General features: G+C 50.5%; 1 long non-coding RNA gene across 1 annotated transcript; it reads right to left on the bottom strand.

Moving 5' to 3' along the window:
• Positions 1–3,584: 3,584 nt before the first annotated feature.
• Positions 3,585–19,544, bottom strand: LOC122488661. Its single transcript, XR_006298662.1, has 2 exons — positions 19,158–19,544; positions 3,585–4,343 (listed from the first exon to the last, which is right to left on the bottom strand). It is a non-coding gene; the product is annotated as an uncharacterized LOC122488661 (long non-coding RNA).
• Positions 19,545–27,789: the final 8,245 nt, after the last annotated feature.

Below are 27,789 nucleotides of genomic sequence, written 5' to 3'. Positions count from 1 at the left end.
GCCCGATGCGGGGTTCGAACTCACAAACCGCGAGATCATGGCCTGAGCCGAAGTCGGATGCTCTACCGACTGGGCCACCCAGGCGCCCGTCATGCAATGGAATATCAATCAGCCTTGAAAAGGAAGCTCGTTCTGACGCCTTATACAGCAGAGTGAACCTGGAGGACATTGGGCTCAGTGAAACAAGCCCGTCACAGAAGGACAGATACCACAGGCTTCCGCTCCCAGCAGGTCCCTGAGGAGTCCCGTCCACAGACGCAGAGAGTAGACGGTGGGAGCCAGGGGCCGGGAGGGAAGGGGTGGAGGGCCAGTGTTCCGTGGGGGCAGAGTATCAGTTGGCGGAGATGAGAAAGTTGTGGGGACGGATGGCGGTGACCTTTGCACCGCCGTGTGAACGTGCACAGTTGAAACGTGCACAGAACCATACAGTTGAAAAGGGTTTAAATGGTGACTTTTCTGTTATGTATATTTTACTGCAAGGCAAAGATGGGAGTAAGTGTAAGTAATTCAAGTGAGGAAAGCATCTCTGGGTAAATAAGGGTATGGTGGCAGACCACAGGGGACAGTCGAGGAGGGAAGGGTCCCTAACAAATACTCTCCCGGAGTTTATAGTGCCCAGGTGCTAGAACCTTGACTCCTCATGAACAGCATGCTGTTCCAGCATCCTACCGTTGGTCCTCTCTTACAGATGGGGAAGCCGAGGCACAGAGGTGCAGCCCACAGAGCCGACCAGTGAGCGAGTGTGGAGGGTAGGTGCCGAACCACCATACCCTGGTCCTTCTTCCCCTTCTCTTCTCCTGCTACTTTCGTTCTAAAATTATCGGAGGCTGGGGTGCCTGGGTGGCTCGGTCCGTTAAGCGTCCGACTTCGGCTCAGTTCATGATCTCACGGTCCGTGGGTTCGAGCCCCGCGTCGAGCTCTGTGCTGACAGCTCAGAGCTTGGAGCCTGTTTCAGATTCTGTGTCTCCCTCTCTCTGTGACCCTCCCCCATTCATGCTCTGTCTCTCTCTGTCTCAAAAATAAATAAACGTTAAAAAAAAAATTTAAAATTCTCGGAGGCTTCCTATGTGCCATGCGTGGGATCAAACCCTTTGCCGGCATTAATATATATATTCCTGCCAATTTCCATATGTGGCGGATATTATCCCCATCCTGCAGATGAGTAAGCTGAGGCCATGGCCTCCTCTGCAGGGGATCTGGCCTCCTCACCCCCCAGCTGGACACCTCCCGCGGCTCTCCGCTGGCCCCAGGCTGAAATCTGAGCACCCCGTTCAAGGCTCCTGGTAATCTCAGAATCTCATCTTTACCTCTCCCCCCATAGCACAGGCCCCCTTTGCTCTGGCCGTTCCCAACACTTTGCAGCGGCGGGGGGGGGGGGGGGGGGGGGGGGGGGGGACAGAACAAACTCTTCCGGCCTCAGAGCCTCTGCACATGCTCTTTCTTCTACCTGCAAAGTTCTGTTTTTCAGCCCAACTCACTCTCCTTTGCCGACTAATGCTAACCTCTTGGGAGAAGACTTCCCCCACCATCCCCGGACCCACAGCTCAGTTTAGGTGACTCTCTTCGCTGTTCTTGCAACCCCAATGCTCCCCCTCCGCCCCGGCAACGTTGTGCGCCTCCCTCATTAGCATATCCACTGGGATTGTAAACTAAGAGCAGAGGTGTGAGTGAATTCAGATACTATCAGGTGATAGAAACCCTATTTATTTAGAGAGAGAGAGAGTAAGAGAGGGGCAGAGAGAGAGAGAGAGAGAGAGAGAGAATCCCAAGCAGGCTCCTCACTGCCAGTGCGGAGCCCAATGTGGGGCTCGAACCCACGAACCGTGAGCTCGTGACCTGAGCTGAAACCAAGAGTCGGACGCTTAACCGATTGAGCCACCCGGGTGCCCCAGCAAGTTGCTTAAATCTTACGGGAGAAGTACTGTATGATCTCCCTTAGATGTGGAATCAAACAAACAAACCAACTGTTAGAAACAGAATAGAATGGTGATTGCCAGGGGCTGGGTGGGAAATTGGGAGGATAACACTGAAGGGCACAACCTTGCAACTCTGTGGATAGACAAGTTCTGGAGATCAGACCAACATGTTGTACACCTCAAATTTACACAATTATGCTTCATTAAAAAGGAAAGGCTTAAGGGGACATAACGTGTCTTGGAACGAGGAAGTTTTGAATACTGGGTGGCTCCAGGGCTCCTAAATTCCGTAGAATCAGAATTCAGATTCTTTCCGTGTGTCCCCCCGTCCGTCTGCAGCCTGTCCAGGGAATGACGATGTTGGGCTCAGTTTGGGGATGTGCTGGGTCTGGGTCGGGGGGTGGGGAGGATACCCAGGAGGAATATCCAGGAGGCAGCTAGATATTAGAGCCCAGGGCGAGGCAGGAGAGTCCCTACGCCACGACAGAGGATGAGCAGCCCCCGGGAGGGTGTGTGGAGTGAGAAGCTGGCTTTGCCTTGGAAGCAGCAGCTCCTTGGTCACTTGCGCTCGTGAAACACCGACCGCATGGCAGCACTAACTGGGCTCTGGTGATCCGGGTCCCGTGGGGTGGGTTCCAAGCCAAGGATTTGGATGCAAGGATGTATTAAAGAGGAGCTCCCATCCTGCGGGGAGCACCAGCGTGTGAATTGTGTCTCAGACTTTGTCCTATCTCCACGGAAGGGAGCTGAGCCCTGTACTTCTGTAGCAGTCGGTCGTTAGCTATGGGCCGTGACGGGTAAGGAGGCGGGGAGGCTTCCAGGCGCTTCCAGCTCTCCTCTGGGGGAGCCAGCGCAGGGCCAAGGGCAGCACTGAAATCCACAGACGTTTAAAACATCTTTAAAACAGCACCCACCTTGTACCTTCATTCTGCAAATATTACTGAGTCTATCGGGTGCCGATGTTGGGGGGGGGAGGGGTCCAGAGGTGAACAGAGCGGTTAAAACTTCCTTTTCTCACGCGGCCGTGGAGGGAGACACCCAATAAACAAAATGAGTAATTGACATATACAAAGTCCATTGGGCTGGGATGTACACCATGGAGAAAAATAAAACAGGAATACAGATGTTGCCAGAGAGGTGGTTTAAAGAGTGAAACTTTAAACAGAAAGATCCAGGGGCACCTGGATGGCTCAGTTCATTGAGTGTCAGACTTTGGCTCAGGTCACGATCTCACGGTTCGTGAGTCTGAGCCCCACATCGGGCTCCGTGCTGACAGCTCAGAGCCTGGAGCCTGCTTCAGATTCTGTCTGTCTGTCTGTCTCTCCCTCTCTCTCTCTCTCTACCCGTCCTGTGCTCACGCTCTGTCTTTCAAAAAATAAATAAACATAAAAAATTTTTAAATAAGAAGACCCAGAGAGCCTCTGTGATGTGGCCACATCAGTGCAGAGATCAGAAAGGAGTGAGAGAGGGAGCGATGTGGGCATCTAGAGGAAGGGCATTCTAGCAAGAGGGGGCAGTGCAAAGGTCCTGAGGCAGGATGATGCCTGGCTTGTTGGAAGAATGGCAGGAGGCTGGTGTGGCTGAAGCAGAGCCAGAGGCGGCTAAGTTCAGACAGGTAAGAGGTGATGCTCACAGCCCCTTGTAAGAACTTCACATCTGACTCCTGGGTCTGTGGATTCATTTAATGCGGATTAAATGAGACGAGGCAGGCTATGCACTTAACATACAGCAAATGTCCAGGAAAGATTAGCCGACGACTATTTCTTGAGACCATCAACAGAAAAGAAAGTGGAACCTTCTGTGAAGTGCATCGAAAAATGGAACGCATCAACAGTCCCGCTAAAAAATAATTGTCTCCCACCATCACCACCAGGCTATCAACAGCCAACAAAATCCTTACAACTCAGCCTCAGCCTGACCGTTCTATGTGGCCTGACCTCTGGTCCAAGGAATGGCGCTCTGTCTGAGACCTCAGCGCCCAGTCCCAGCCCAGGAGAACCCAAGGTCAGTATTGAAGTCACATCCTCTGCCCACCCATCAGGCAAGGCCAAAACAAGCAGGCGCTGATAAAACGACTCTATTCTGAGCAGGTTCCTACACCCAGCCTGCCTGGCCCCCCTTCCCTCTCCTCGGCTGAAAAGTGGGAACGTGCTGAATGGCACAGGGGGAAAAAAGGAATAAAATGATCCCGAGTGAGGAATTCGGTCAGTTAGGATAGTCAAGATAAACGCCAAGGCTCCAGTCCCTTCTCACTCATTGATGTCTCGGGACCTCAGTTTCCACATCCGTGAAACGGGCGCTCGGAGTTGATGAGGGATGATTCGGAGACAGCTTCTTCCATCGTGTGTCTCTGCCATCCCAGGAATGTCTGCCCGTGTTTGCTGCTGCAATGCTTGAGGAGGGGGAGGAAACAGCCCCACTGTCCATCTGCAGGGGACCAAGTAAATAAGCACTAAAGAACTTTCACGCCGTAGAACAGGGGTTGGTTTTTGTAAATAAAGTTATTTTGGCACAGAGACCACTGGATCTACAAAAGCTAAATATTTACTCTCTGGCCCTTTAAGAAAAAGTTTGCCAAACACTGCCATAGAATATTATAGAATGTAGAATATTATACCACCATGCTACTTTAAAAAAATTTTTTTTTAATGTTTTTATTTTTGAGACAGAGAGAGACAGAGCATGAACGGGGGAGGGTCAGAGAGAGAGGGAGACACAGAATCTGAAACAGGCTCCAGGCTCCGAGCTGTCAGCACAGAGCCTGACGCACGGCTCGAGCTCACGGACCGCGAGATCATCACCTGAGCCGAAGTCGGATGTTCAACCGACTGAGCCACCCAGGCGCCCCCCGCAGCATGCAAAGTCTTGTTTTTCAGATAATGAGCTAGAAGGGTGAACATGATCTATTCTTATAGCAAAAAAAAAAAAGTTGCAGAAAATCGTGCATAGTATAATTCCATTTTGGCAAAGTAGGTGGGTATTATTTATTTATTGGAGGATATAAGAAATTATATAGACGGATGTGTATGTGTGTTTATTACATTCTGGGAGGCCAGACAAATGGTAACTATTGTGGTTGGAATCACTACAGGGGACTTCCACATTCTCTATTTTTGTGTTGTTTTTGTTTTGGTTTACAATACGTACTGCTCTTTTCCAATTAAGCAATTAAAAAATGTTGAGTCGTGTTGTGGCAAAATACACACAACAAAAATGTGCCATCTTGACCATTTAAAAAAAATTTTTTTTAACGTTTATTTATTTCTGAGACAGAGACAGAGCATGAGTGGGGAAGGGGCAGAGAGAGAGGGAGACACAGAATCCGAAGCGGGCTCCAGGCTCCGAGCTGTCAGCACAGAGCCCGACGCGGGGCTCCAACTCACGGACCGGGAGATCGTGACCTGAGTTGAAGTCGGACGCTTAACCGACTGAGCCACCCAGGCGCCCCTATCTTGACCATTTTTAAGTGCACAGCTCGGTGGCATTCAGTACATTCTCATTGTTGTGCAACCATCCATCTCCAGAACATTCTCATCTTGCAAAACTGAACTTCCGTCCCCCATTAAGTACCAACTCCCCATCCCTCTTCCCCAGCCCCTGGCTCCCCACATCTATGAATTCTATCTCGATGAATTTGATGGTAGGGACCTCATATGAGTGCAATCCCACAGTATCTGTCCTTTTGTGAGTGGCTTGTTTCGCCGAGAATAAGGTCTTCGAGTTTCACCCATGTTGTAGCAGGTGTCAGAATGGCCTTGCAGGTTTGCTCAATGCTATTCCTTTATCCTCAATGCATTTTCTTTATCCATTCATCCGTCCACAGACACTTGGGCTGCTTCCGCCTTTCAGCTATGGTGACTACTATCGCCATGATCATGGGTGTGCGAGTATCTCTTCAAGCCTCAGCCTTCAGTTTCTTTGGCTGTGTACCCATGAGTGGAATTGCTACATCACGTGGCAATTCTGTTTTTAATTTTTTGAGACACCACCATACTGCTTTCCACAGGGCCTGCGGTAGTTCATACTCCTATCAGCAATACGTGGCTTTTAAAATGAAACCTTGGGGGGCGCCTGGGTGGCGCAGTCGGTTAAGCGTCTGACTTCAGCCAGGTCGTGATCTCGCAGTCCGTGGGTTCGAGCCCCGCGTCAGGCTCTGGGATGGGTCACAGCCTGGAGCCTGTTTCCGATTCTGTGTCTCCCTCTCTCTCTGCCCCTCCCCCGTTCATGCTCTGTCTCTCTCTGTCCCAAAAATAAATAAACGTTGAAAAAAAAATTAAAAAAAATAAAAATAAAATAAAATAAAATGAAACCTTGGGGTGCCTGGGTGGCTCAGTCTGTTGAGCGTCCGGCTTCGGCTCAGGTCACGATCTCACAGTTCGTGGGTTTGAGCCCCGCATCGGGCTCTGTGCTGACAGCTCGGAGCCTGGAGCCTGCTTCGGATTCTGTGTCTCCCTCTCTCTCTGACCCTCCCCCACTAATGCTCTGTCTCTCTCTCTCCTTCAAAAATAAATTAAAAACATTAAAAAAAATAATAAAATAATAAAATAAAATGAAATCCAACCTCACCACCCTCTGTTCTGAGCAAAATGAACGTTACACGTTGGTAACATTTTAGAAAAGAAAAATTTACTGAACACAGTAAGGATGAAGACAGGCAGAGTCCTCGCTGTCATGAATTTATGTTTTAGTGAGGAAGACAGACCATAAGCACATAAATAAATAATTTTCAGATTGTGTGAGGGACAAATGCTGGACAGAGAATAACACAAAGTAACAGAATTAGAAGTAACTAGGCAGTTTTCTGTAGGCTTAACATTTTTCACAATTAAAAAAAAACTCTTTAAAAAGAATAGACTTCCAGTTTTACAAGATTAGAAGTTTCTGGATTTGGGTTGCACTGAGAAGTGTACACTTAGAAATGGTTAAGATGGTAAATTTTTTCTTATTTTTTTAGCACGGTATTCTTAAAGATATTACACTCTGATGTTACTTATATAAAATTTTACGTACAAAAAATACAGTAAAAATTACCCCAAAAAACCATGCTCTTTTTATTTTTTTCAAAACAAATTTTTTAATGTTTATTTATTTTTGAGACAGAGCATGAGGAGGGGAGGAGCAGAGAAAGAGGGAGACACAGAATCCGAAGCAGGCTCCAGGCTCTGAGCTGTCAGCACAGAGCCCGACGTGGGGCTGGAACTCACAAACAGTGAGTTCATGAGATCATGACCTGAGCCTAAGTCGGACACTTAACCAACTGAGCCACCGAGACGCCCCATTTATTTATTATTTTGAGAAACAGAGACAGAGCACAAGTGGGGGAGGAGCAGAGAGAGAGAGAGGGAGACAAAATCTGAAGCAGGCTCCAGGCTCTGAGCTGTCAGCACAGAGCCCAACAAGGGGCTCGAATCTACAAACCGCAAGATTATGACCTGAGCCTAAGTCGGACACTTAACCCACTGAGCCACCCATGCACCCCATAACTTTAGGGGTGCATGGGTGCATGATCCTTTTTAAAAATTTTTTTTTTAACATTTATTTTTGAGACAGAGAGAGAGAGAGAGAGAGAGCATGAACGGGGGAGGGGAAGAGAGAGAGGGAGACACAGAATCGGAAGCAGGCTCCAGGCTCTGAGCCATAGCCCAGAGCCTGACGCGGGGCTCGAACTCACCGACCGCGAGATCGTGACCTGAGCCGAAGTCGGACGCTCAACCGACTGAGCCACCCAGGCGCCCCCATACATGATCTTAATTATGATGATGGTCTTACAGGTGTATGAAATGTTAGAACTCATCAGATGTTTTACTTTAAATATGTGCAACGTATTGGGTGTCAGTTTGGTTCTAGGTACTTTTGCCATAAACGTCTTCGCCACGGACGTTTTCACTGCAAACACTTTCGCCCCTTAACTAATTGGCCATAAGGCAATTTCGCCATAAAAGATTTAAAAAATAACTGGTTAACAGTTTGGTTTCATTTCTCCGTTGACACAGCACTGTCATATTCACACTGTATGAATCTCGGCCCTCACAACGGTCTATACAGTGGCACAGTGTTGAGCCCCTGTAACCCACAGAGCTTTGCAACATCTACCAACGGATGACGGTGTGAAATATGGCAGAAACAAACAACAGTGGAGAAGGCTCTCACGGGGCAATAAAACTTTGTTACAAATATGCAGACAGTATTTGGAAACGGATACATTTCTTTTGTTTTGTTTTGTTTTGTTTTTAAGGAATCTCTACACCCCACATGGGACTCGAACCCCAGATCCTGAGATCAACAGTCAGATGCTCTGGCGACTGAGCACAGGATACCTTTCTTAATGAAAGAAGGAATGTTCACGAAAAGAAAGAAAAAGCGGGACACCAAATGAAGAGAAGAATCCACAAGTACGTGCACAACGTTATGAACAAAAGACTTGGGAGACAAGGCCTTAGGTACCGCCCACAAAAGGAAGTCAGTTACTCTCCCAAGTAACTGATTCATTTATTTGCCCACGAATCTACACGGCACGTGTGGAATGCATTCCAATATGTTGTATTTCGCAAGGAAGTCTTTCTAACTTTGCTATTCATTTTTCATGTTTCATTACGTCCTTTTCACTGTCCCCTTTCGATTTTTTGTGATTTTACGGCAAAATTGCCTCGAGGTCAATTAGTCAAGGGGCAGAAATCTTCGCAGCAGAGATGCTTCCAACGAAAATATCGGCCACGATCACTTACACCTCAACAAGGCCACCGAAGATAAAAGCGATGCGGTCCCTTTGAGTCCAAAGTAGTTCTAGGACACACGCACCTGCCGGGTCCCATTCAGGCTCTGCAGACCCTTCCTCTCCCACCTGTGTCCCGCGCGGCGCCTCCTCCCGGACCTCCCAGCTTCCGCTCCTGCCCCCTAGAGTCCATTCTTAGCACTGCAGCCCTGGGGCTTTTCTTATCTTCAATACAATACAGTTCACCTGGTGTCCAGGGTTCAGTGGACTGGCAAGGCCCCTCATAGTTGCCCCTGCTGACCTCCCACCACACTCTCTGGCTCCCTATGTTTCAGCCAAATGAAATCTTTCAGCACCACCCATCAGAAAGGCTCTCTTCACTACTGTGTCCCCAGTCCCTGGAACAAGGCTCGGGTCCCTGCAGGCATCTTGGGAATTTATTGTTTCTTCAATAAATATTCATGGAGCCCCCTCTTTTTAAAAAAAATTTTAAATGTTTATTTTTGAGAGACAGAGAGACAGAGACAGAGTGCGAGCTGGGGTGGGGCAGAGAGAGAGGGAGACACAGAATCCCAGGCAGGCTTCAGGCTCTGAGCTGTCAGCACGGAGCCCGGGGCGGGGCTCGAACCCACGAACCGTGAGATCACGCCCTGAGCGGAAGTCGGACGTTTAACCGACTGAGCCACCCAGGCACCCCTGGAGCGCCCTCTTTGGGCCAGGTCCTGGAATTGGCACCAGAAAACAGTGGTCTCTGTAAGCTTCCTGGAGCTTACAGTTGAATCAAACAATCCCACAAACGTATTAATATATTACATCATAATACATTATAAATACAATAGATCAATATATTGCTACAAATGTCACTCATCCGTTTGTTCAACTGCGCCGTGCCAATAATTACTGCCGATAATCGTTTCTAGCAAACACAGGAGTTTCATCCCTCTGTGGCCGCCGTCTCAACTGGAAAGGACTTCTCCACCTAGAAAACTTCTGTCCATCCATCAAAACACAGCTTAAAGTTTACTTCCTCTGACCCCTCTCCCTCCTACATTTCATGACATGAACACCTCTCTCTACTGTGCTACTGTAGAAATAAACTTCTGAAGCATGCAACTCAAGCGGTCAGTAAAAAAGCAACAAAAGCTGAGAAAGGAATTTGTAATGAGTTTCAAAGACCTTCATCAATTAGAACACACACACACACACACACACACACAAAAGGGATTTGGGAACTGAATAGCCAGTTTGTCCAAGAAATAGAAAACAAGCAGTATTCTCTAAAACTAGATCTACTGGGGCTTTTTAAAAAATGTTTTTATTTATTTTTGAGACACAGAGAGAGGGAGAGAGACAGAGCGTGAGTGGGGGAGGAGCAAAGAGAGAGGGAGACACAGAATCCAAAGCAGGCTCCAGGCTCTGAGTGTCAGCACAGAGCCTGATGTGGGGCTCGAACTCACAAACTGTGAGATCATGACCTGAGCCGAAGTCAGTTGCTTAACCAACTGAGCCACCCAGGCAAACTGGGGCTTTTTTACAATAAAAGAATACGGCATACAACACTATGCTGAAAATTTGAAAATCTCCATGGAATTTGAGGTCCCTACAGATACATACGTTACCAATATTAACTCAAGAAGGATTAAAACACCAGGGCACCCGGATGGCTCAGTCCCTAGAGCACACAACTCTTGATCCCATGGTTGTGAGTTCGAGCCCCATGTCGGGTGTTAGAGATCGCTTAAAAATAAAAATTAAAAAAAAATTTTTTTAATGAGAAAGAGTAGAACATCTGAATGAATCAATAAATAATGATGAAAAAACCGAAAGATATTATCAAAAATAACCCCTCCAAAAAATGGTCAATCTCAAAGGCTATATCATTATTCCCCCTTCAAAATTCAAGAAATAGGTAAAAATTTCCAAAATAGGTGGACAACTTTCCAATCATTCTATAAACAGCCCAAACCTGATCCAGCCCTGATGTAAAAATGTAGCAAGTTAGTAACAGAAGGAGGTTTTAATGGTCTAGGAGGGCGACCTAGCGTTCAGTTAAGCACACAGGCTCAGAAGATCTATTACCTGTGTTTAAAATCCTGACTCCCGGGGTGCCTGGGTGGCTCAGTTGGTTAAGCATCCAACTTCAGCTCAGGTCATGATCTCGTAGTCTGTGAGTTTGAGCCCCGCGTCAGGCTCTGTGCTGACAGCTCAGAGCCTGGAGCCTGCTTCAGATTCTGTGTCTCCCTCTCTCTCTGCCCCTTCCCTGCTCATGTTCTGTTTCTCTCTGTCTCGAAAATAAAAACATTTAAAAAAATAAAAATAAAATAAAATCCTGACTCCTCCATTGGCTGATTTTCTTTGAATTTTCTGAGCTGAAGCTTCTTCCTGAAGAAGGGGCTGTTGTTAGGAATTAAAAGAAACAATCCCTGGAAAAATGCTTAGAAAAGTACCCAGCAGGGGCGCCTGGGTGGCGCAGTCGGTTAAGCGTCCGACTTCAGCCAGGTCACGATCTCGCGGTCCGGGAGTTCGAGCCCCGCATCGGGCTCTGGGCTGATGGCTCAGAGCCTGGAGCCTGTTTCCGATTCTGTGTCTCCCTCTCTCTCTGCCCCTCCCCCGTTCATGCTCTGTCTCTCTCTGTCCCAAAAATAAAATAAAATAAAATAAAACAAATAAAAAAAAGAAAAGTACCCATTAAGAACCCAGTCAATGGTAGCTGTTGCTATTAATTGTCAAATATGAAAAAATAATAAAGTACTTTCCTAAACTGAAATTGTTTTATCGCAACAACTCCATCACGTTTAATAGGGAAACACAAGCTTTCTTGTTACAGTTAAAGGAAAGAATATGTTGCCATTATTAGTATTCTGATGCCCTAACCATCACAGTAGAACAAGAAAAAATAAGGGGGGGAAATAAGCATCAAGAGAAAAGGAAATCAATTAATATTTCTCTACAGGAAATAACCTTATTCACCCTAGAAAATCTAGCCAAAAAAAACTATTAGCGTTAATAAGAATTCAGGAAGGCAACGGGGTACAAAATAAAAACATAAATGTGAAGTGACCAGTAAGTACCAGGAAACGTAATGGGTTTATATGGGGTTAACGGGAACAAATCATTAAACTTGTTTTTCCAAAATCGCTACATTTTTAAGGGATAAAAAAAACCTAAACAAATAGATATTCCTGGGTGGGAAGAGTATTATGAAGATGTCACTATGGTACAGATAACAAAAAAGATAGATTTCTAGAAAAGAACAGAAAATCCTTACACAGATCCAAATAAAGATAATTATTTGGTATTTATAAACGAGCAACTTCAAACCAGAATGCAAACAGCTACTTATTCAAGAAACGGACCTGGGACAAGTGAGTAATCGTTTGGGGGGAAAAAAAAAAGTCTGACCCGCACATCAACCCTCACAACCAAATAAATTCCAGATGGACAAAAGAGTAAAATGCAAAAACACTGCGGTAAAACACCACTAGAAGAAAATATGAGATGAATATTTATGAATGGCATAAATAACAAAGGAAAAGACTGGTACATTTGACTAGATAAAAAAATTAAACTTCTAGGGACTAAAAACCACTTTTAAAGAGTTAAAAGAGGGGCGCCTGGGTGGCTCAGTCAGTTGAGCATCCGACTCTTGTGTTTGGCTCAGGCTGTGATCTCACGGTTCATGAGATCAACCCGCACATCAGGCTCCTGCTGACAGTGAAGAGCCTGCTTGGGATTCTCTGTCTCTCCCTCTCTCTCTGCCCCTCCCCTGCTCAGGCTAGCGCCAGGCTGGCTGAGTTGGTGGAGTTTGGAAGCGTGTGACTCTTGATCTCAGGGTCATGAGTTCGAGCCCCACGTTGGGTGTAGAGGTTTTACTTAAATAAATAGGACTTAAAAAATGTTTTTAACTTAAAAGAGAAAAGAAAATCTGGAAAAGAATATTTGAGGGGCGCCTGGGTGGCTCAGTTGGTTAAGCGTCTGACTCCTGATTTCGGCTGAGGTCATGATCTCACAGTTTGTGAGATCGAGCTCCACATCAGACTCGGCTCTGACAGTTGGGAGCCTGCTTGGGATGCTCTCTCCACTCTCTCTTTCTGCCCATACCCCAGGCAAAAGAGCTCTCTCTCTCTCTCTCTCTCTCTCTCTCTCTCAAAATAAAAAACAAAAACTTTTTTTAAAAAATCCTTTAAAAAAATATTTGAAACACATTTGCAAAAGGATACTTTTTTTAATTTTTTTTAATTTTTAAATTTATTTATTTATTTTGAGAGAGACAGAGACAGCACAAGTGAGGGAGGGCCAGAGAGAGAGAGGAAGAGAGAGAGACCCAATCAGGCTCCTCACTGCCAATGCAGAGGGGTTCAAACCCACAAACCGTGAGATCATGACCTGAGCTGAAACCAAGAGTCAGATGCTTAACCAACTAAGCCACCCAGGTGCCCCACAAAAGATGACCTTTTATGTAAGAAATCTTAGAAATTGGGGCGCCTGGGTGGCTCAGTCGGTTAAGCATCCAACTTTGGCTCAGATCATGATCTCACGGTTCATGAGTTTGAGCCCCAGGTCGGGCTCTGTGCTGACAGCTCAGAGCCTGGAGCCTGCTTCAGATTGTCCCCCTCTCTCTGCCCCTCCCCTGCTCAGGCTCTCTCTCTCTTTCCCTCAAAAATACATACATACATACATACATACATAGGAAGGAAGGAAGGAAGGAAAGAAGAAGGGAATCCTAGAAATCAATATCGGAAATAAGAAAAACACAAGGCCAAGAGAGCCATGAAAAATTCACTTTTTTGGGTATCAGAAGTTTATAAATTCAAATGAGCTGCATTATTTGCCTGTAAGTTTGGCAAAATATCACATCCCATGCCAGTGAGGAGGTGGGGAAACAGAAACAACGAATAAACTCAAAAGAGTGTAATAAATGAATGTAACAAATGAATGTAACAAAAGAGTGTAACAAATGAATGTAATAAAAAAAAAAATGGAGCCAAGGGATGGAATAGTGAGGGTATGGGAGGGAGGGGGTTCCACTTCAGAGAGGAGATAACATTTGATCCAAGGCCTGGAGAATGAGAAGGTCCCCACCATGAAGGTCTCAGAGAGAAGAGACACCAGGCAGAAGTAACAGCAAGTGCAAAGGCCCTGAGGTTGGAGCAGTCTGTCAGAAGACCAGAAAGACAGCCCGTGGGGCGGGAGGGCGGTGAGCTGCAGACAGGAGCCCATTTCTTGGAAGGAGGATATAAAACGGCATTTGTAGCATCTCAGCACCTGGGCCCGGCCCATGCTCAATAAATGTAATAATTGTTATGATGGCTGCAAAGAGCGGGGGTTGGGGCGCCTTTGCTGCCCCGGAGGCTGAACTTCCGGATGTGTCCTGGCCTTCAGACCTGGCCGCGGTACAAGTGTGGGCCGTGGGAACCTCGGCAGGGCCTCGCTCAGGAAGGCCCTGACCTGTCTGTGCGTCATCCTCCTTGGGTCCTCAGACACGGCCCTGCCGTCACCCACACCCACCTGCTGGGAACAGGCCTGGAGATTCGGCACCAAGTAACCCCTGTCAGATGCCAAGGACTCCTTTTTTTTTTTTTTAATATTTTGTAATGTTTATTTATATTTGAGAGAGAGACAGAACACAGGCGGGGCAGGGGCAGAGAGAGAAAGAGACACAGAATCCGAAGCAGGCTCCAGGCTCCAAGCTGTCAGCACAGAGCCCGACATGGGACTCGAACTCACGAACCGTGAGATCATGACCGGAGCCAAAGTCGGATGCCCAACCGACTGAGCCCCCCAGGTACCCCAAGGACTCCTTTTTTTTTACACAGTAGCTATGCTCATTGCAGGGTTCCCAAGAAGCCAAAGCCACTGACATTATACTGGATATTTTCAGGGACAGAAAATCCTGAATCATTTGAACTAGGGTCCTTCTTCCCGTGGGAAGCACCATGAGCCCCAGGCCCCCTGGTCTTGAGCCTGGAAAGTGATCCTCTGCTCGATCAGATCCGGCCCAGAATCTGGGCTGGTCACGCGACTTCCCGCCCTGATTTGACTCACAGAGCGTGGCTGGACCATCTGACATCCCACTGGCAATAGCAGAGAGTTCCAGTGGCTCCATAATTGTGCCAACACTTGGTATTGTTTGAATTTTCCATTTCGGCCATTCTGGCGGGCGTGCAGTCGGGTATCTCGCGGTGGTCCCGATTTGCGTTTTCCTGATGAGAAACGACGCTGAGCAGCTTTTCATGGGCTCCCGGCTAGTCATCCGTTCTGATGTTCTGAAGCATCTGTCAGGTGTTTTTGCACCTGAGACACCTTTTATGTCTCTAAATGTCCAGATGCTTCCCATGACGCTCTCAAAAAGCTTTGCAAGAGTTTCTCAGCCTCGTCTCTGTGGACATTTGGGGTCATAGCCTCCTTTGCAGGGGGGCGGGGGGCCTTCTGTGCCTTGTAGGATGTAGTGCTGATATCCACGCACTGGATAACAGAAGCGCGTCCCCCTGGCTGGTGTGGCAAACAAAAATATCTTCAGACACTGACAGATGTTCCCTGGCGAGGGTGGGCGGGGGGACTGCCCCTCATTTCAGAGCCACAGGGGTAGAGTCACCCAGGCCTGGGGTCCGTCCTGCCCCTCTGCGTCCCTCTAGCTCAGAAAACGGGGCCCGATCGATAGTGCCCCTCAAGGCACGCTGACAATTTGGTGCCATAATCTCCCAGACGCACTGCTGGGTACACACCAGCTGGCCAATAGATCAGGTTCATCATCCAGTTCTGTCTGGACTTGGCAGGGGAGGCATGGAGCTGGGTCCAGCTGGCAGAACCAGCCTCCGAACAACCCAGCATGTGCGGTCCCAGCCCCTGTCCACGCGCGGTCCCAGCCCCTGTCCCTGGGAGCCACTCCAGACAGTTCTGGATTCCTCCCTGGGAATGGCCCAGAGGCCCAGAAGCTGCCAGAAGGAATTTCCTCCACTGCATCCTGGTTCTTTGAAGGCACATTTGGCTTACGGGGGGGAGGCTAGAGGGGCTGGGGTCAAGGCTGGGAGGAGAAGGGAGTCTCCGTGGGCCAAGCTGTTCTCTGGGTCTGACATAGAGCAGTGCTGGGCATCAGGAGATCCTGGGATCAGGCCTAGCCAGGTCTGAAGGCATCTCGGCACCATGCATGGACCCCCCCCTTGGACACACCCGTGCGGTACGTACATTAGCAGGTGGGGGACACGCATGTATTCATATGGGCACCTGCACACGCGTGTTCAAGCACACGTTTGCACGTCTCTAGCACACAGGCAAGAAGGCATTCAAATACACCCCTGCAAACACACACACAGACAAGCCTGGGTACACGTGGACACCCGCGGGATCCCGCAGTCACGGATATGCTCTAACACACCCCTGCAGGCACGCACGTGTGCCCCCTGGGCAGACACACCCAGAGAGCCACGTGTGCACAGGCGTACCCGTGCGGGACGGCAAGCAGAGGTGTGCTCAGGGCACACGGGGATTCACGTGGACGTGCACACTTAGCTGCAGGTACACTCACAGCCACGCTCAGCCCGCAGGAGCACACGTGTGACGCACACGGAGATGTGGTCGACCCACACACGCAGTGGCTGTGCGTCTTCTGTCTTCGGTATCCTCGGGTGCTCCCGCCTGTATCCCCAGCCCCCAGCGCTGCACACACATAGCCCCATGTCCGCCGATGTCTACAGAGCACCTCGCGTACGTGGGGGGCTCTGTGCTCGGCTCCGGGGATCCCACGGGAGCTACTAAAAGCCAGCCCGGGCGGGGGGAGGGCGCCTGGGTGGCTCCATCCGTTAAGCGTCCAGCTCTTGATTTCGGCTCAGGTCATGACCTCGCTGTTCGCTAGATCGAGCCCCGTGTCTGGGGGTTACTCTCTCTGCCTCTCTCTCTGCCTTTCCCCCCACACACCAGAGGGAACACCAGCTCCTCAAACCCCGCCAGCTGCTGACACGGACCTGAGGGAGAACAAGAGGCTGGCGGGGGAGGGACACCAGCGTGGGGGCGTGGGGGGGGGGGGGGACTCAAACTCGGCCTAGGGACTCAGCAAAGGTGGCCCCAGAGTGAGCCCTCCACAGACACCGGCACTCGAGCTCAGGGGCACACACACATTTGCACCCCCCCTCCCTTCCCCCCACACTTTCCCCACAAGGCGTTTACCCCCAAAGCAATGCCAAGAAGCCAGGACGACTCACGGGAGCTGATGCTTCCCCGGGGTGGGGGGTGGGGTGGGGGGGGGCACCTCCAGGTCCCTCCCTGGAACTGCAGCTCCAGCCATCTCCCCCACACAGGCGGTGACACCCAGCGTCTGACCTGCCCCTCCCCTCCCCCCCCCCCCCGCGACCCCTCCACTTCTCCATCTTCTCCAACACCCTCGGGGCATCCTCACCCACAAGCTTTCTCTCGCCACACAGTCTGTCCAGTCTCCCACTCCACCCAATCTCAAATCTCACCACGTGCCCGGTCTGCAAAATACACCCCAAATTCAACCGCCTTCCCTCCTCCCGCTGCCTCATCTGGTCAGCCCCCTCATCTCCCGCCCCTTCCCCTGGTCCCCTGCTCCCACCCGCATCCCTACCATCCGTCCTCCCCCCAGTGTCCTCCAAAGGGGAGTCAGGCCCCTCCCTCCTGCCCACGGCCATCCCGGGCGCCCACCTCCCTCCTGGTAAAAGCCCAACTCATCTCAAGGCACACGAGATTGTGCAGGACCCCATCCTGTCCCCTCCTTGCCCTCGCCCTCTCCCATTCTGCCCCTCACTCACTCTGCTCCAGCTACAGGGGCCTCCTCCCTGCTCCTCCAACATGCCAGGCAGGGTACTACCCCAGGACCTTTGCACCTGCTGTTCCATCTGTCCAAACTGCTCTTCCCCCTGATATGCCCACACCTCACTCCTTTACCTCCTTCGGGTCTTTATTTTTATTTTCGATCCCCTGCCACTTGAAAAGGCCACCCCAAACAGGGACGTCTGTGAGTTTCATCCCCTGCTGGAGTCCCAGTTCCAAATGGCGCAGGTGCACAGTCGGTGTTCCCTTAATATTCCCTAAAGGTTGAGTAAATGTTAGACATTATTGCTGTTATTATCAGCCTATTATTTGTCCCTCGGTCCCCTGTGGTCTCTCTGGGGGCCAGGGCTTTCTCCTTCTGTCAACAAACGTTTATTGAGGACCTACTAGGTGCCTACCAGCAAAGGAATAGACAAAAATCCCCACTCTCCCCAAATCTGCTTTCAAATGCAGGCTCCAAGTGTGTGAACCAAGAAACGATTTCAGACAACAGCAAGAAAGTACGGGCAATAGAGAAAATAAAACGGGAGGTTTGCAGAGCGGCGGGGGTGAGGCCGAGTCCCCCCCCCCCCCCCAAGCAGGTGCTGCTGGAGCAGAGGATCAAGGAGGAGCCAGCTGCAGGCAGGTGGGGCGGGTGCTTCCAGTTCAGCTCACACTGAAGCTCTCACTCTGCGGCCGTAAGAATAAATGAAGGAACACACAGACGCAGGCACACGTGACCGGATGACCCAGCCACCCCCCCCCCCCACCTGGACCCGGGATTGCATGACCCCTGAGTCCAGGAGGGCATGGGAAGAGAGGCCCCCGTGCCCGAGACACCCTGCCCTTCCTCCGGGGTTCCCAGACGCCCTGACACAGGCTCCCCCGGAGGAAAAGGAAGAGCTTCAGCCGGGGGCAGCCTTGTGGGCCAGCTGCTGGGGTGGGGGGACTTCTTCCCCCCCCTCTTCCTTCCAGGTAACCCGAGAGGCCGCTGGAAAATTCCGGGCACAGGAAATGAAAATGGGCACATGGCGGGAAGCAGGCAGGGACGTCACACCCACAGGTGAGCAGACATTGAGGCCCTCTTGTCCCAAGTGCTGACCCTGGAGCCCCCCCCTGCCCCCAGGGCACCTCCCCCAGCACCTGTGGACCAGGGAACCGGGCCGAGAGCCAGGAGGCATCCTCGCGCTCGCCACCTCCCGTGTGGACCCAAATCAAGCTCGTTGTCCTTCCGAATCCCCCTCAAAGCCACCCACTGCTCTCCCTCCCCTGCCTGGGCTAGGCCACCACCCTCTGGCCCAGATAACAGCAGGACCCTTAACCAGCCTTCCGACCTCCAGGAGCGCAGCCCGTTTCCATTCTCTCCCCGCCCAGCCAGAGAGATCTTCCAGAAACAAAGCCCAGTCCTTGCCACCCCCCCCCCGCCCACCCCGTACAGCCTCCCATGGCTCCTCATGGAGAGAAACCTAAAGTTCTTTCTAAACCCAGGTCTTGGAACCCAATCCACACCGGCCTCCATCTCGGGCTTCCTTATTAGGGCCCCTCCCCACCCCCACCCGCGCCCCGCCCATTGGCTCTCCTTGCCCCAGACACGTGGAATCGCTTCCGGTCCCCCCTGCAGCCCAGGGCTTGCCACTGGGTGCCCCGGCCTCACCCATCTTTCGGGCGTCTGCTGAGCCTCACTTCCTGGAAACCCTCCTGGACTCTAAGTCCAAGTTCACCCGGGCTACCCCCCAGGGAGCACAGGCCACACTGCTTCCTACGTACGATTTTGTCTGCCTCCCAAGAGACCCGAGCTCTGCAATGACTTCCCACGCCTGCCACGGTGCGTGGTCCCAAACAGATGCGCCGCAGAGAGCAGGTGATGTCAGGTGGTGTCAGGTGCAGGGGGCGGGTTTCGCCTGACTGTGCCGGGCGGGGGCAGCGTGCTGTGCTAGGCTGTTCCGCGGCTGGCTGACGGGGTGGGTGGTTACTTACCGACAGCCCTTCATGGCTCACACTGGGGGGTGGGCACAGCCGATCCCCTCTTCTGCGATCTCAGCCAAGACAAGACTCAGAGCCTGAGAAAGAAACCTTCTTGGGGCGCCCGGGTGGCTCCATCGATTAAGCCTCCGACTTCGGCTCAGGTCATGATCTCAAGCTTTCGTGGGTTCGAGTCCCACGTCGGGCTCTGTGCTGACAGCTCAGAGCCTGGAGCTGGCTTCGGATTCTGTGTCTCCCCATCTCTCAGCCTCTCCCCTGCTCACACTCTGTCTCTAAATAATAAATAAATGTTTAAAAAATTCTTTTAAAAATAAAAAAATAAAGCTCTGTGGTGCCCAGGGCAGAATTAGAGTCTAAAAGTTAAAAGCCTGGGCACCTGGGTGGCTCAATTGGTTAAGCATCTGACTTCAGATTGGGTCATGGTCTTGGCGTTCGTCAGTTCAAGCCCCACATCGGGGCTCTGGGCTGTTAGCTCCGATCCCGCTTCAGATCCTCTGTCCTCCTCTCTCTCTGCCCCTCCCCTGCTCATGCTCGCTTTCTCTCTCTCATTCTCAAAAGTAATTAAACATTTAAAAAATAATTTTAAAATAAAAAAGTAAATTAATTAAAGATAAAAGCCTGACTCTCCCCCGGGGCACCTGGGTGGCTCAGTCGGTTAAGCGTCCGACTTCAGCCAGGTCACGATCTTGCGGTCCGTGAGTTCGAGCCCTGCGTCAGGCTCTGGGCTGATGGCTCGGAGCCTGGAGCCTGTTTCCGATTCTGTGTCTCCCTCTCTCTCTGCCCCTCCCCCGTTCATGCTCTGTCTCTCTCTGTCCCAAAAATAAATAAACGTTGAAAAAAAAATTTTTTTAATAAAAAATAATTTTAAAATAAAAAATAAATTAATTAAAGATAAAAGCCTGACTCTCCCCCAGGGCACCTGGGTGGCTCAGTCGGTTGGGCGTCCGACTTCGGCTCAGGTCATGATCTCGTGGTTCATAGGCTCGAGCCCCGCATTGAGCTCTGTGCCAACAGCTCGGAGCCTGGAGCCTGCTTTGGATTCTGGGGTCTCCCTCTCTCTCTGCCCCTCCCCCACTTGCAGACGCACATGCGCACTCTCCCTCTCTCAAAAATAAATAAATGTTAAAAAAAATTTTTTTAAAGAAGAAGAAAAAAAAGCCTGACTCTCCCTAACAGGAGCCTTGGATGACCCTGGTGTCAGGGTGCTCACTACCTCTCACTGGTGATTATCCTGATCATTAGAAGGCAGCATTTGGCTCCATCCATCTCCAGCCTCTGTGTGCCCCCACCCAGCAGCTGAGAATGACCCCCTGTCCCACGCCAGGCAAGTCCCCAGAGGGAGCTTTGGCTGGAAGAAGAAGCTACCAGACTGGGGGCCAAGAGAGCGGAGACGCTGGTAAAGGACAACAGTGGCTCAGTGTTTTCCAGGAAGGCTGGAGTGCACGAAGAATGCAAAGGTGGGAAAGGAACTGCTGGGGGTGGCCCTGTGTCCCCTGACGTGTCTCCCTTGGGTGCGGTGGCGGGCGGTGGGGGGGGTGCTGTCCACTCCACCAGCCACATGGGTCCCAACCACTGGCAGAGACAGGCAGGGCCAGCCACAGAGGTGCACGGTCGGCACCTGGCTGCAGTGGCTTTCCAGGGTCTGTCCCTCTCGGCATGTCCTTAACCAGGCAGACGTTCTAAAGGTTTCTGCACACCGCAGAAGGGGGGAGGGGGGCAGGGCCACGTGACACAGAGCCTCACCTCACTGAGCCCGCAGCTTCCTGAGCTGCAAAATGGGACCAATGGAACCCATTTCCCTGGACGGCCGTGAAGGTTTCATGAGAGAAATAAGCCGTTTGGGAAGTTCTCAGAGAGCGGCGACCCCTCCCTTATGATTAACCAGCCCCGGGAGCCGCTTCAGGATGCATCTTGACAATTGGAAATATGGAAAGACACAAGGCTGTGCTGCTGGGGGCATCTCGTTATGAGAACGTTGGTTTCTTGGGTTATATTAAGATGTGGTTTTCCTGTTCAAGCCTCTGAAATCCCCTGTGGGTTCTCTGGGGGTTCAGCAGCAGGGGAAGAGGTAGGTCCCCAACAAGGAGTGGGCAGGAGAAGGAGGTCCGGCCTCCTGCACTTTGGTTGCTGCCTGAACTTGGGAAACCAGCCCCGAGTCCTTGGGGGTTGCCACAAAGGGTCCCTACGCCGGACTCCCACCATTAGCGAATTAAAAACATAAGAGGTGCAGTTGTCTGTGTTTTCTCTGGCCATCCTGAGTCTCCGGGTGAGCTAAGGACCTTCTCCTGACAGAATAAATACTATCTCCTCCCTGCGTGTAGGTCTGTTTTGGCAAGGTGGGTAGGTGCTCTTTTGCTTTAAAAATACAAACCGATTGGGGGCCCCTGGGTGGCTCAGCCAGTGAAGCGTCCGACTTCGGCTCAGGTCATGATCTCACGGTTCGTGGGTTCAAGACCCGTGTCGGGCTCTGTGCCAACGGCTTGGAGCCTGGAGCCTGTTTCGGATTCTGTGTCTCCCTCTCTCTCTGCCCCTCCCCTGCTCACGCTCCGTCTCTATCTCAAAAAATAAATAAACATTAAACATTTTTAAAGAGAATACAAATCGATTAGAGGCATTAATAAACTTCCCCTGGCTTTCTGCCCATACCCACCCACCCACACACACGCACGCACACACACACACACACACACACACATGCACACACACAGTTATGCAGTTGAAAGGGACCAGAAGAATATTCCAATCAAGGGCACCGCAGGTGCCTTTCCCCATCCAGGGATAGCATAAGCCCCAGGGGCAATCAGCAGGGGTTTCTGATGTCATCAAGGGGCCCTAACGCAATGAGTTACCCCTCTGCACTAAATAGAATAACTAAAATGTGTCAGTGACAGCCCTGAGTGCTGTCATTGCCGCAGGGAATGCATCGGGTTTTTTTTTTCTTTTTTTTTTAATTTTTTTTTCAACGTTTATTTGTTTTTGGGACAGAGAGAGACAGAGCATGAATGGGCGAGGGGCAGAGAGAGAGGGAGGCACAGAATCGGAAACAGGCTCCAGGCTCTGAGCCATCAGCCCAGAGCCCGACGCGGGGCTCGAACTCACGGACCGCGAGATCGTGACCTGGCTGAAGTCGGACACTTAACCGACTGCGCCACCCAGGCGCCCCTGGTTTTTTTTTTTTCTTTAGCTGAGATAGCAGAGGAGGTGGTTTATCGGACACGTGTTACATTCAGCCACAAACGCAAACAGAATTAGTCCCGAAAGTCGCAGGTCCAGAGCAAAGGACCAAAAGGGACTGTTTTGGTACAAACCAGGTGGGTCTCTCAAAGGTGGTCATTGCCATCACGTGGCGATGGGTGTTCTAGATCCTTTGAGTCAAGTGCTAGAGAGTGGGCGTGCTGCCCAACAGTTTTGTACCAGCGTCCCGGGCCTCGGGCTTTCCTTATTTCTGCTCATGTGGCCTCTGCAGGTGCACGGGCTAGCGGTTCACTCGGCCCTCTGCCTCATCTTTCTTCTTTTTCAAGAAATGGTACATTTTTAACACCATCTTGGAACGCTTCCCACAGGACCCAGTAATCCGCTTCTAGATATTTTCCCGAGAAAAATAAAAACTCGTGTTCCCACAAATGTTTACAGCGGTGTTGTTCGTAATCGCCAACAACTAGATACAGTCTACATGACCGTCAGTGGGTGACTGGAAAACAGTAGTGGAATAACTTACAATGGAACGTTCCACAGTGATTCAAAGAAAGACACAGAGCAACGTGGATGAATCTGAAATGCATTATGCTGAGCGGAAGAAGTTCAGACTCGAAGGTTAAAGATCTGTATAGTTCCGGGGCGCCTTGGGTGGCTCAGTCGGTTAAGTATCCGACTCCAGCTTGGGTCACGATCTCACAGTCCATGAGTTCGAGCCCCACGTCAGGCTCTGTGCTGACAGCTCGGAGCCTGGAGCCCGCTTCGGATTCTGTGTCTCCCTCTCTCTCTGCCCCTCCCCTGCTCATGCTCTGTCTCTCTCTGTCTCAAAAATAAATAAAAACATTAAAAAATCTTTTTTAAAAAAAGAAGACACAGAGTGGGGGCTGTGAAGGCTGGGACCGTTTATGGCTTCCCCACGTTAGGGGAAGAGTTTCCAAATACAGACAGTCCCTCGCTTAACAAGGGTTCCACTCACAGTTTCTCAACTTTGCAATATGGTGTGAAAGCGATATGAGTCCGGCAGAAACCGTAGTTCGAATTTTTAAATCAGATCTCAGTCAGCCATGCGATCACAAGCTTAAACAATCAATACACTGGCAACCATTCTGGTTTTCATGTTCAATGCAGTATGGAATAAATTGTATGAGCTATTCAGTGTCTCATTATAAAATAGGTTTGTGTTAGATGATTTTGCCCGAGGGTAGGTGAATGGAAGTGTTCTGTGTATGTTCAAGGTAGGCTAAGCCAAGCCGTGATATTCGATAGGTTAGGTGTATTAAATGCATTTGGACTTGTGATATTTTCAACTTATGATGTTGGTGTAACCCCTGGATGTAACCCCATCGTAAGTCAAGGAATATCTGTATATGACAATATGCACCACTATTCTTTTCTCTGCATCTCTGCTAGCAGTAAGTGTTATCATTTTTTTATGTTTTTTATCACTTTTTTATGTGCTTTATGACAACAGCTTGAAATTTTTATTTTTTGATGTTTATTTCTGAGAGAGAGAGAGAGAGAGAGAGAGATTGTGAGCAGGGGAGGGGCAAGGAGAGAGGGAGACACAGAATCCGAAGCAGGGTCCAGGCTCTGAACTGTCGGCACAGAGCTCGACGCGGGGCTCGAACTCACCAACCACGAGATCGTGACCTGAGCCGAAGTCAGACGCTTAACTGACTGAGCCACCCAGGCATCCCTATGATAACAGCTTGAAATTTTTACTTCAATTTTACAAAATATGGGAAGTCATAAATAAATTAAATATACAGAATTTCACAAATTTTCTGATTTCCACTATAATTTCATCTGCAAAAAGATAGTAATCAGACATACATTCTCACTCTTTTCTGTTTTTGTTGACACCCTCTTGGGTGTGAAGTAACAGCTCATTGTCACTGAAACTCACACTCTCTGGGTTCCTGAGGACTATATTTTCATATGTTCTTTGGCTTTTGGTTCCGAGAAGTACCTGTTCATGTGATCCCTCAGTTTTCTATTTATGTTGTCTTTTTTCTTATCCATGTGTAGAAATTCTTTTATGTGAAGGTCCTAACCATTCTCAGACAACTTACTGGTCTTTACTTATTGGTTCTGTTTATAACATTTCCCCCTAAATTTGTGTTTATGTATATATAATCAGATATTTTTGTCTTTTTTTTTAAATGATTTTATTCGCTTTTGAGAGACAGAGGACTAGCAAAGGAGGAGCAGAGAGAGAGAAAGACACAGAATCCGAAGCAGGCTCCAGGCTCTGAGCTGTCAGCACAGAGCCAGACGCGGGGCTCGAACTCACGGACCGCGAGATCATGACCTGTGCCAAAGCCAGACGACCAACCAATTGAGCCACCCAGGGACCCCAGATATTTCTGTCTTTTTATTCAAGCCTTCTGAGCTTCCTTTCTTAGTTTAAAAAAAAAAATTTTTTTTTAAAGGCAGCTTTTCAACCCAAAGTTGTAGAAATTGCCTTATAAGTTCCTTCTACAATTTCTATTACTTTGAGGTTTTTGTTTGTTTTTTTACATCTGCTCTCTAGCCCAGCTGGATTTTTTTTTTCCTTGCAGCACAGAAACTATCTCAGTCAACCACGTCTCTATCAAAAGTGAGAGGAGGAAAGGGAGACAGCCACCTGTGTCCCAGACACACGTCCCTCACTGGCTCAGGCTGGGGCCCCGCCCTTCGGTAGTGGGTGTTGAATTCCCAGCCTGGCGTTTGGGTTTTCTCGGCTCGCTGTGGTCCCAGCTTGTCCAGCCAGAGGAGCCCTGGAGAAGCACTCTCCTCTGGTGGTCATTGCAGAGATAGCAGCTACGGTCTGAAGAAAGCCACCTCCTAAAGCTAAAAGCTGGATGGGTTCATTTCCCCCGGCCTAAAACTGGGGAATTCATCTCTTTGAGGGATCCAAACAGATATTTGCACACGCATGCTCCTAGCATCATTATTCACGATGGCCAAAAGGTGGAAACCTCCTAAATGTCCACGGACAGATGAACGGATAAACAAAATGGGTCCAGCCACACAACGCAGTATTATTCAGCCTTAAAAAAAAAAAAAAAAAAAAAAGGACATTCTGGCACTTGCTACAACGTGGGTGAACCCTGAGGGCCGGGAAATAAACCAGCTACAAAAGGGGCGCCTGGGTGGCTCAGTTGGCTAAGCGTCCGACTTCACTCAGGTCACGATCTCGCGGCCCGTGAGTTCGAGCCCCGCGTCAGGCTCTGGGTTGACGGCTCGGAGCCTGGAGCCTGTTTTGGATTCTGTGTCTCCCCCTCTCTCTGCCCCTCACCCGATCACACTCTGTCTCTCTCTGTCTCTCAAAAATAAACATTAAAAAAAATTGAAAAAAAAAAAAAAACCCCCAGCTACACACGGACAAGAAGCGTTTCACTCCATTCACGAGGTACCCAGCCCAGGCAAATTCAGGGACACAGAAAGTCAAATACGAGACACCAGAGGCTGGGAAGAGGGTGGGGAGTTTAGTGTTTCATGGGGACAGAGTCTCAATTTGGGAAGGTGAGAAAATTCTGGAGGTGGATGGTGGGGGTGGTTGCAAAAGAATGAAAATGTGCTCGATGCCACCGAGCTGTGCACCTGGAGGTGGTTAGAGTCGGCCATACATTTGTGGGTCCGTTTCTGGATTCTCTGTCCCTGTTCCGTTGATCTCTGTGTCTTGTTTTTGTGCCGATACCATAGTAAATGTTACTTTATGTATATTTTACCAGCAGAGACAGCAGAAAAGGGTAGTGCAAGCAGGGGGGACCTCCCTGGAGGTGACACAGGGTAGTGGAGGGGCAGGAGAGCCAGGAACACACAGCTGAGGGGTCAGCGTCCAGGAGGCCACCAGGGACCTCAGCAGTGGGAGGAGGGCGGTGACGACGGTGGCCAGCGCAGGGGGCGAGGGATCGAGCACTGAGAGTGGGGACAGCTTTCTCTAGCGATTGGACCACACAGAGAGAGCAGGACAGGGAGGCTGGGAGGGAGAGAGGCCTGAGAGAATTAAAGTCTGGCGGGGGGGGGGGGGGGAGAGCCCAGAAGAAGAAGCAGAGAGACAAGAAGAGAGACAGAGAGACAAGGAGGTGGGGAAGAGACAGGAGCGACAGGGAGACAAGAAGCGAGGCAGGGACAGAGAAAGCAGACCCCTCCCCTCCAGGCAAAGGCCTGTAGACCCACCTTCCCTCCTAGGACCACCCAGTGATGGCGTCTGTGTGGGTCTCTGGGGCTCCTGCACCCTCTGAGCCATCTTGTCCCCAAGCTCCCTTCCCTGCCCCTCCGATGATGCCCATCCGTCATGCTTACGGTCTGGGGGCGACTGAGCACTGCCAGCCTGTGCCCCTCCGGCCCCACGTTGGCCACACAGACACTCGCGACACAGGAAACTCAGTCCTGCCTCCCAGCCTTTGCCCCTGCGCCTCCTGCCTCGGGGAGTGTCCTTCCCCAGATCTTCGTTTACACGCCTGGCCCCTTCTGGGCACTCGGGTCTCAGCTCCCATGGCCTTCCAGACACACCCTGGCTCTTGCAGCCACCTCCCCCACCCACCCTCTGTCCCATCACAATGTCTGCTTCCTTTCACGGCAATCAATGCCATCTCCAATTATGTGGTGGGGGGGGGGGGGGAGGCCGTGTCTGTTTCCTGGCTCCCAGTCTGCCTCCAGGGCTCCAGAGGGTTGTGCCTGCCTCGTCCCCGTAATCCCCCACCTACAAAAAGACCCAGCACACAGTAGGCGCTCAATAAATGCGTGTTGCATTAAGTACACAGTCGATGGCGACAGAACGTGTTGTGCACGTGACTCTGTGTGCTTCCCTGCCTCCTCGTGTCCTGTGTGTGTCTCGTGTTTGTTTGTTTCTGCAGACGGTCGCGTGCTGGGTGCGGGGCCCTGGGCCAGCCAGGGTTTGTGTTTGGGCTTTGGGGGACTTACCTGGCAACGGGTGTGTGAGTGTCTCCACGGGTGGCCCTCTCCGGCCGTGTCCCTGCAGCTTCACGTTTCTAGGGGTCCACGGGCCTGTTGCGCCCTGTGCGAGCGCCCGTAGAGCCTCACGTGTGCAGCCTGTGGGCGGGACAGGGTCTGACCAGCTGGAGAGCACCAAGCTGTGTTTGCTGGTCCCCGCAGCATCCACGCTTGTCACCGTGGCCCGGTTCCAGGTGCCAGCATGGCGAGCTCGGGCTTGGAAAGACGCGCACGAGGGCGCGCCACTCTCCAGCATTTTCCCCAGGGAGGCTAGGT

Source organism: Prionailurus bengalensis, chromosome A2, assembly GCF_016509475.1.
Source record: "Prionailurus bengalensis isolate Pbe53 chromosome A2, Fcat_Pben_1.1_paternal_pri, whole genome shotgun sequence".
Classification (NCBI taxonomy): Eukaryota; Metazoa; Chordata; class Mammalia; order Carnivora; family Felidae; genus Prionailurus; species Prionailurus bengalensis.
The sequence above is the reverse complement of the archived record's forward strand: the minus strand, read 5'-3'. Positions and strand labels throughout refer to the sequence as shown.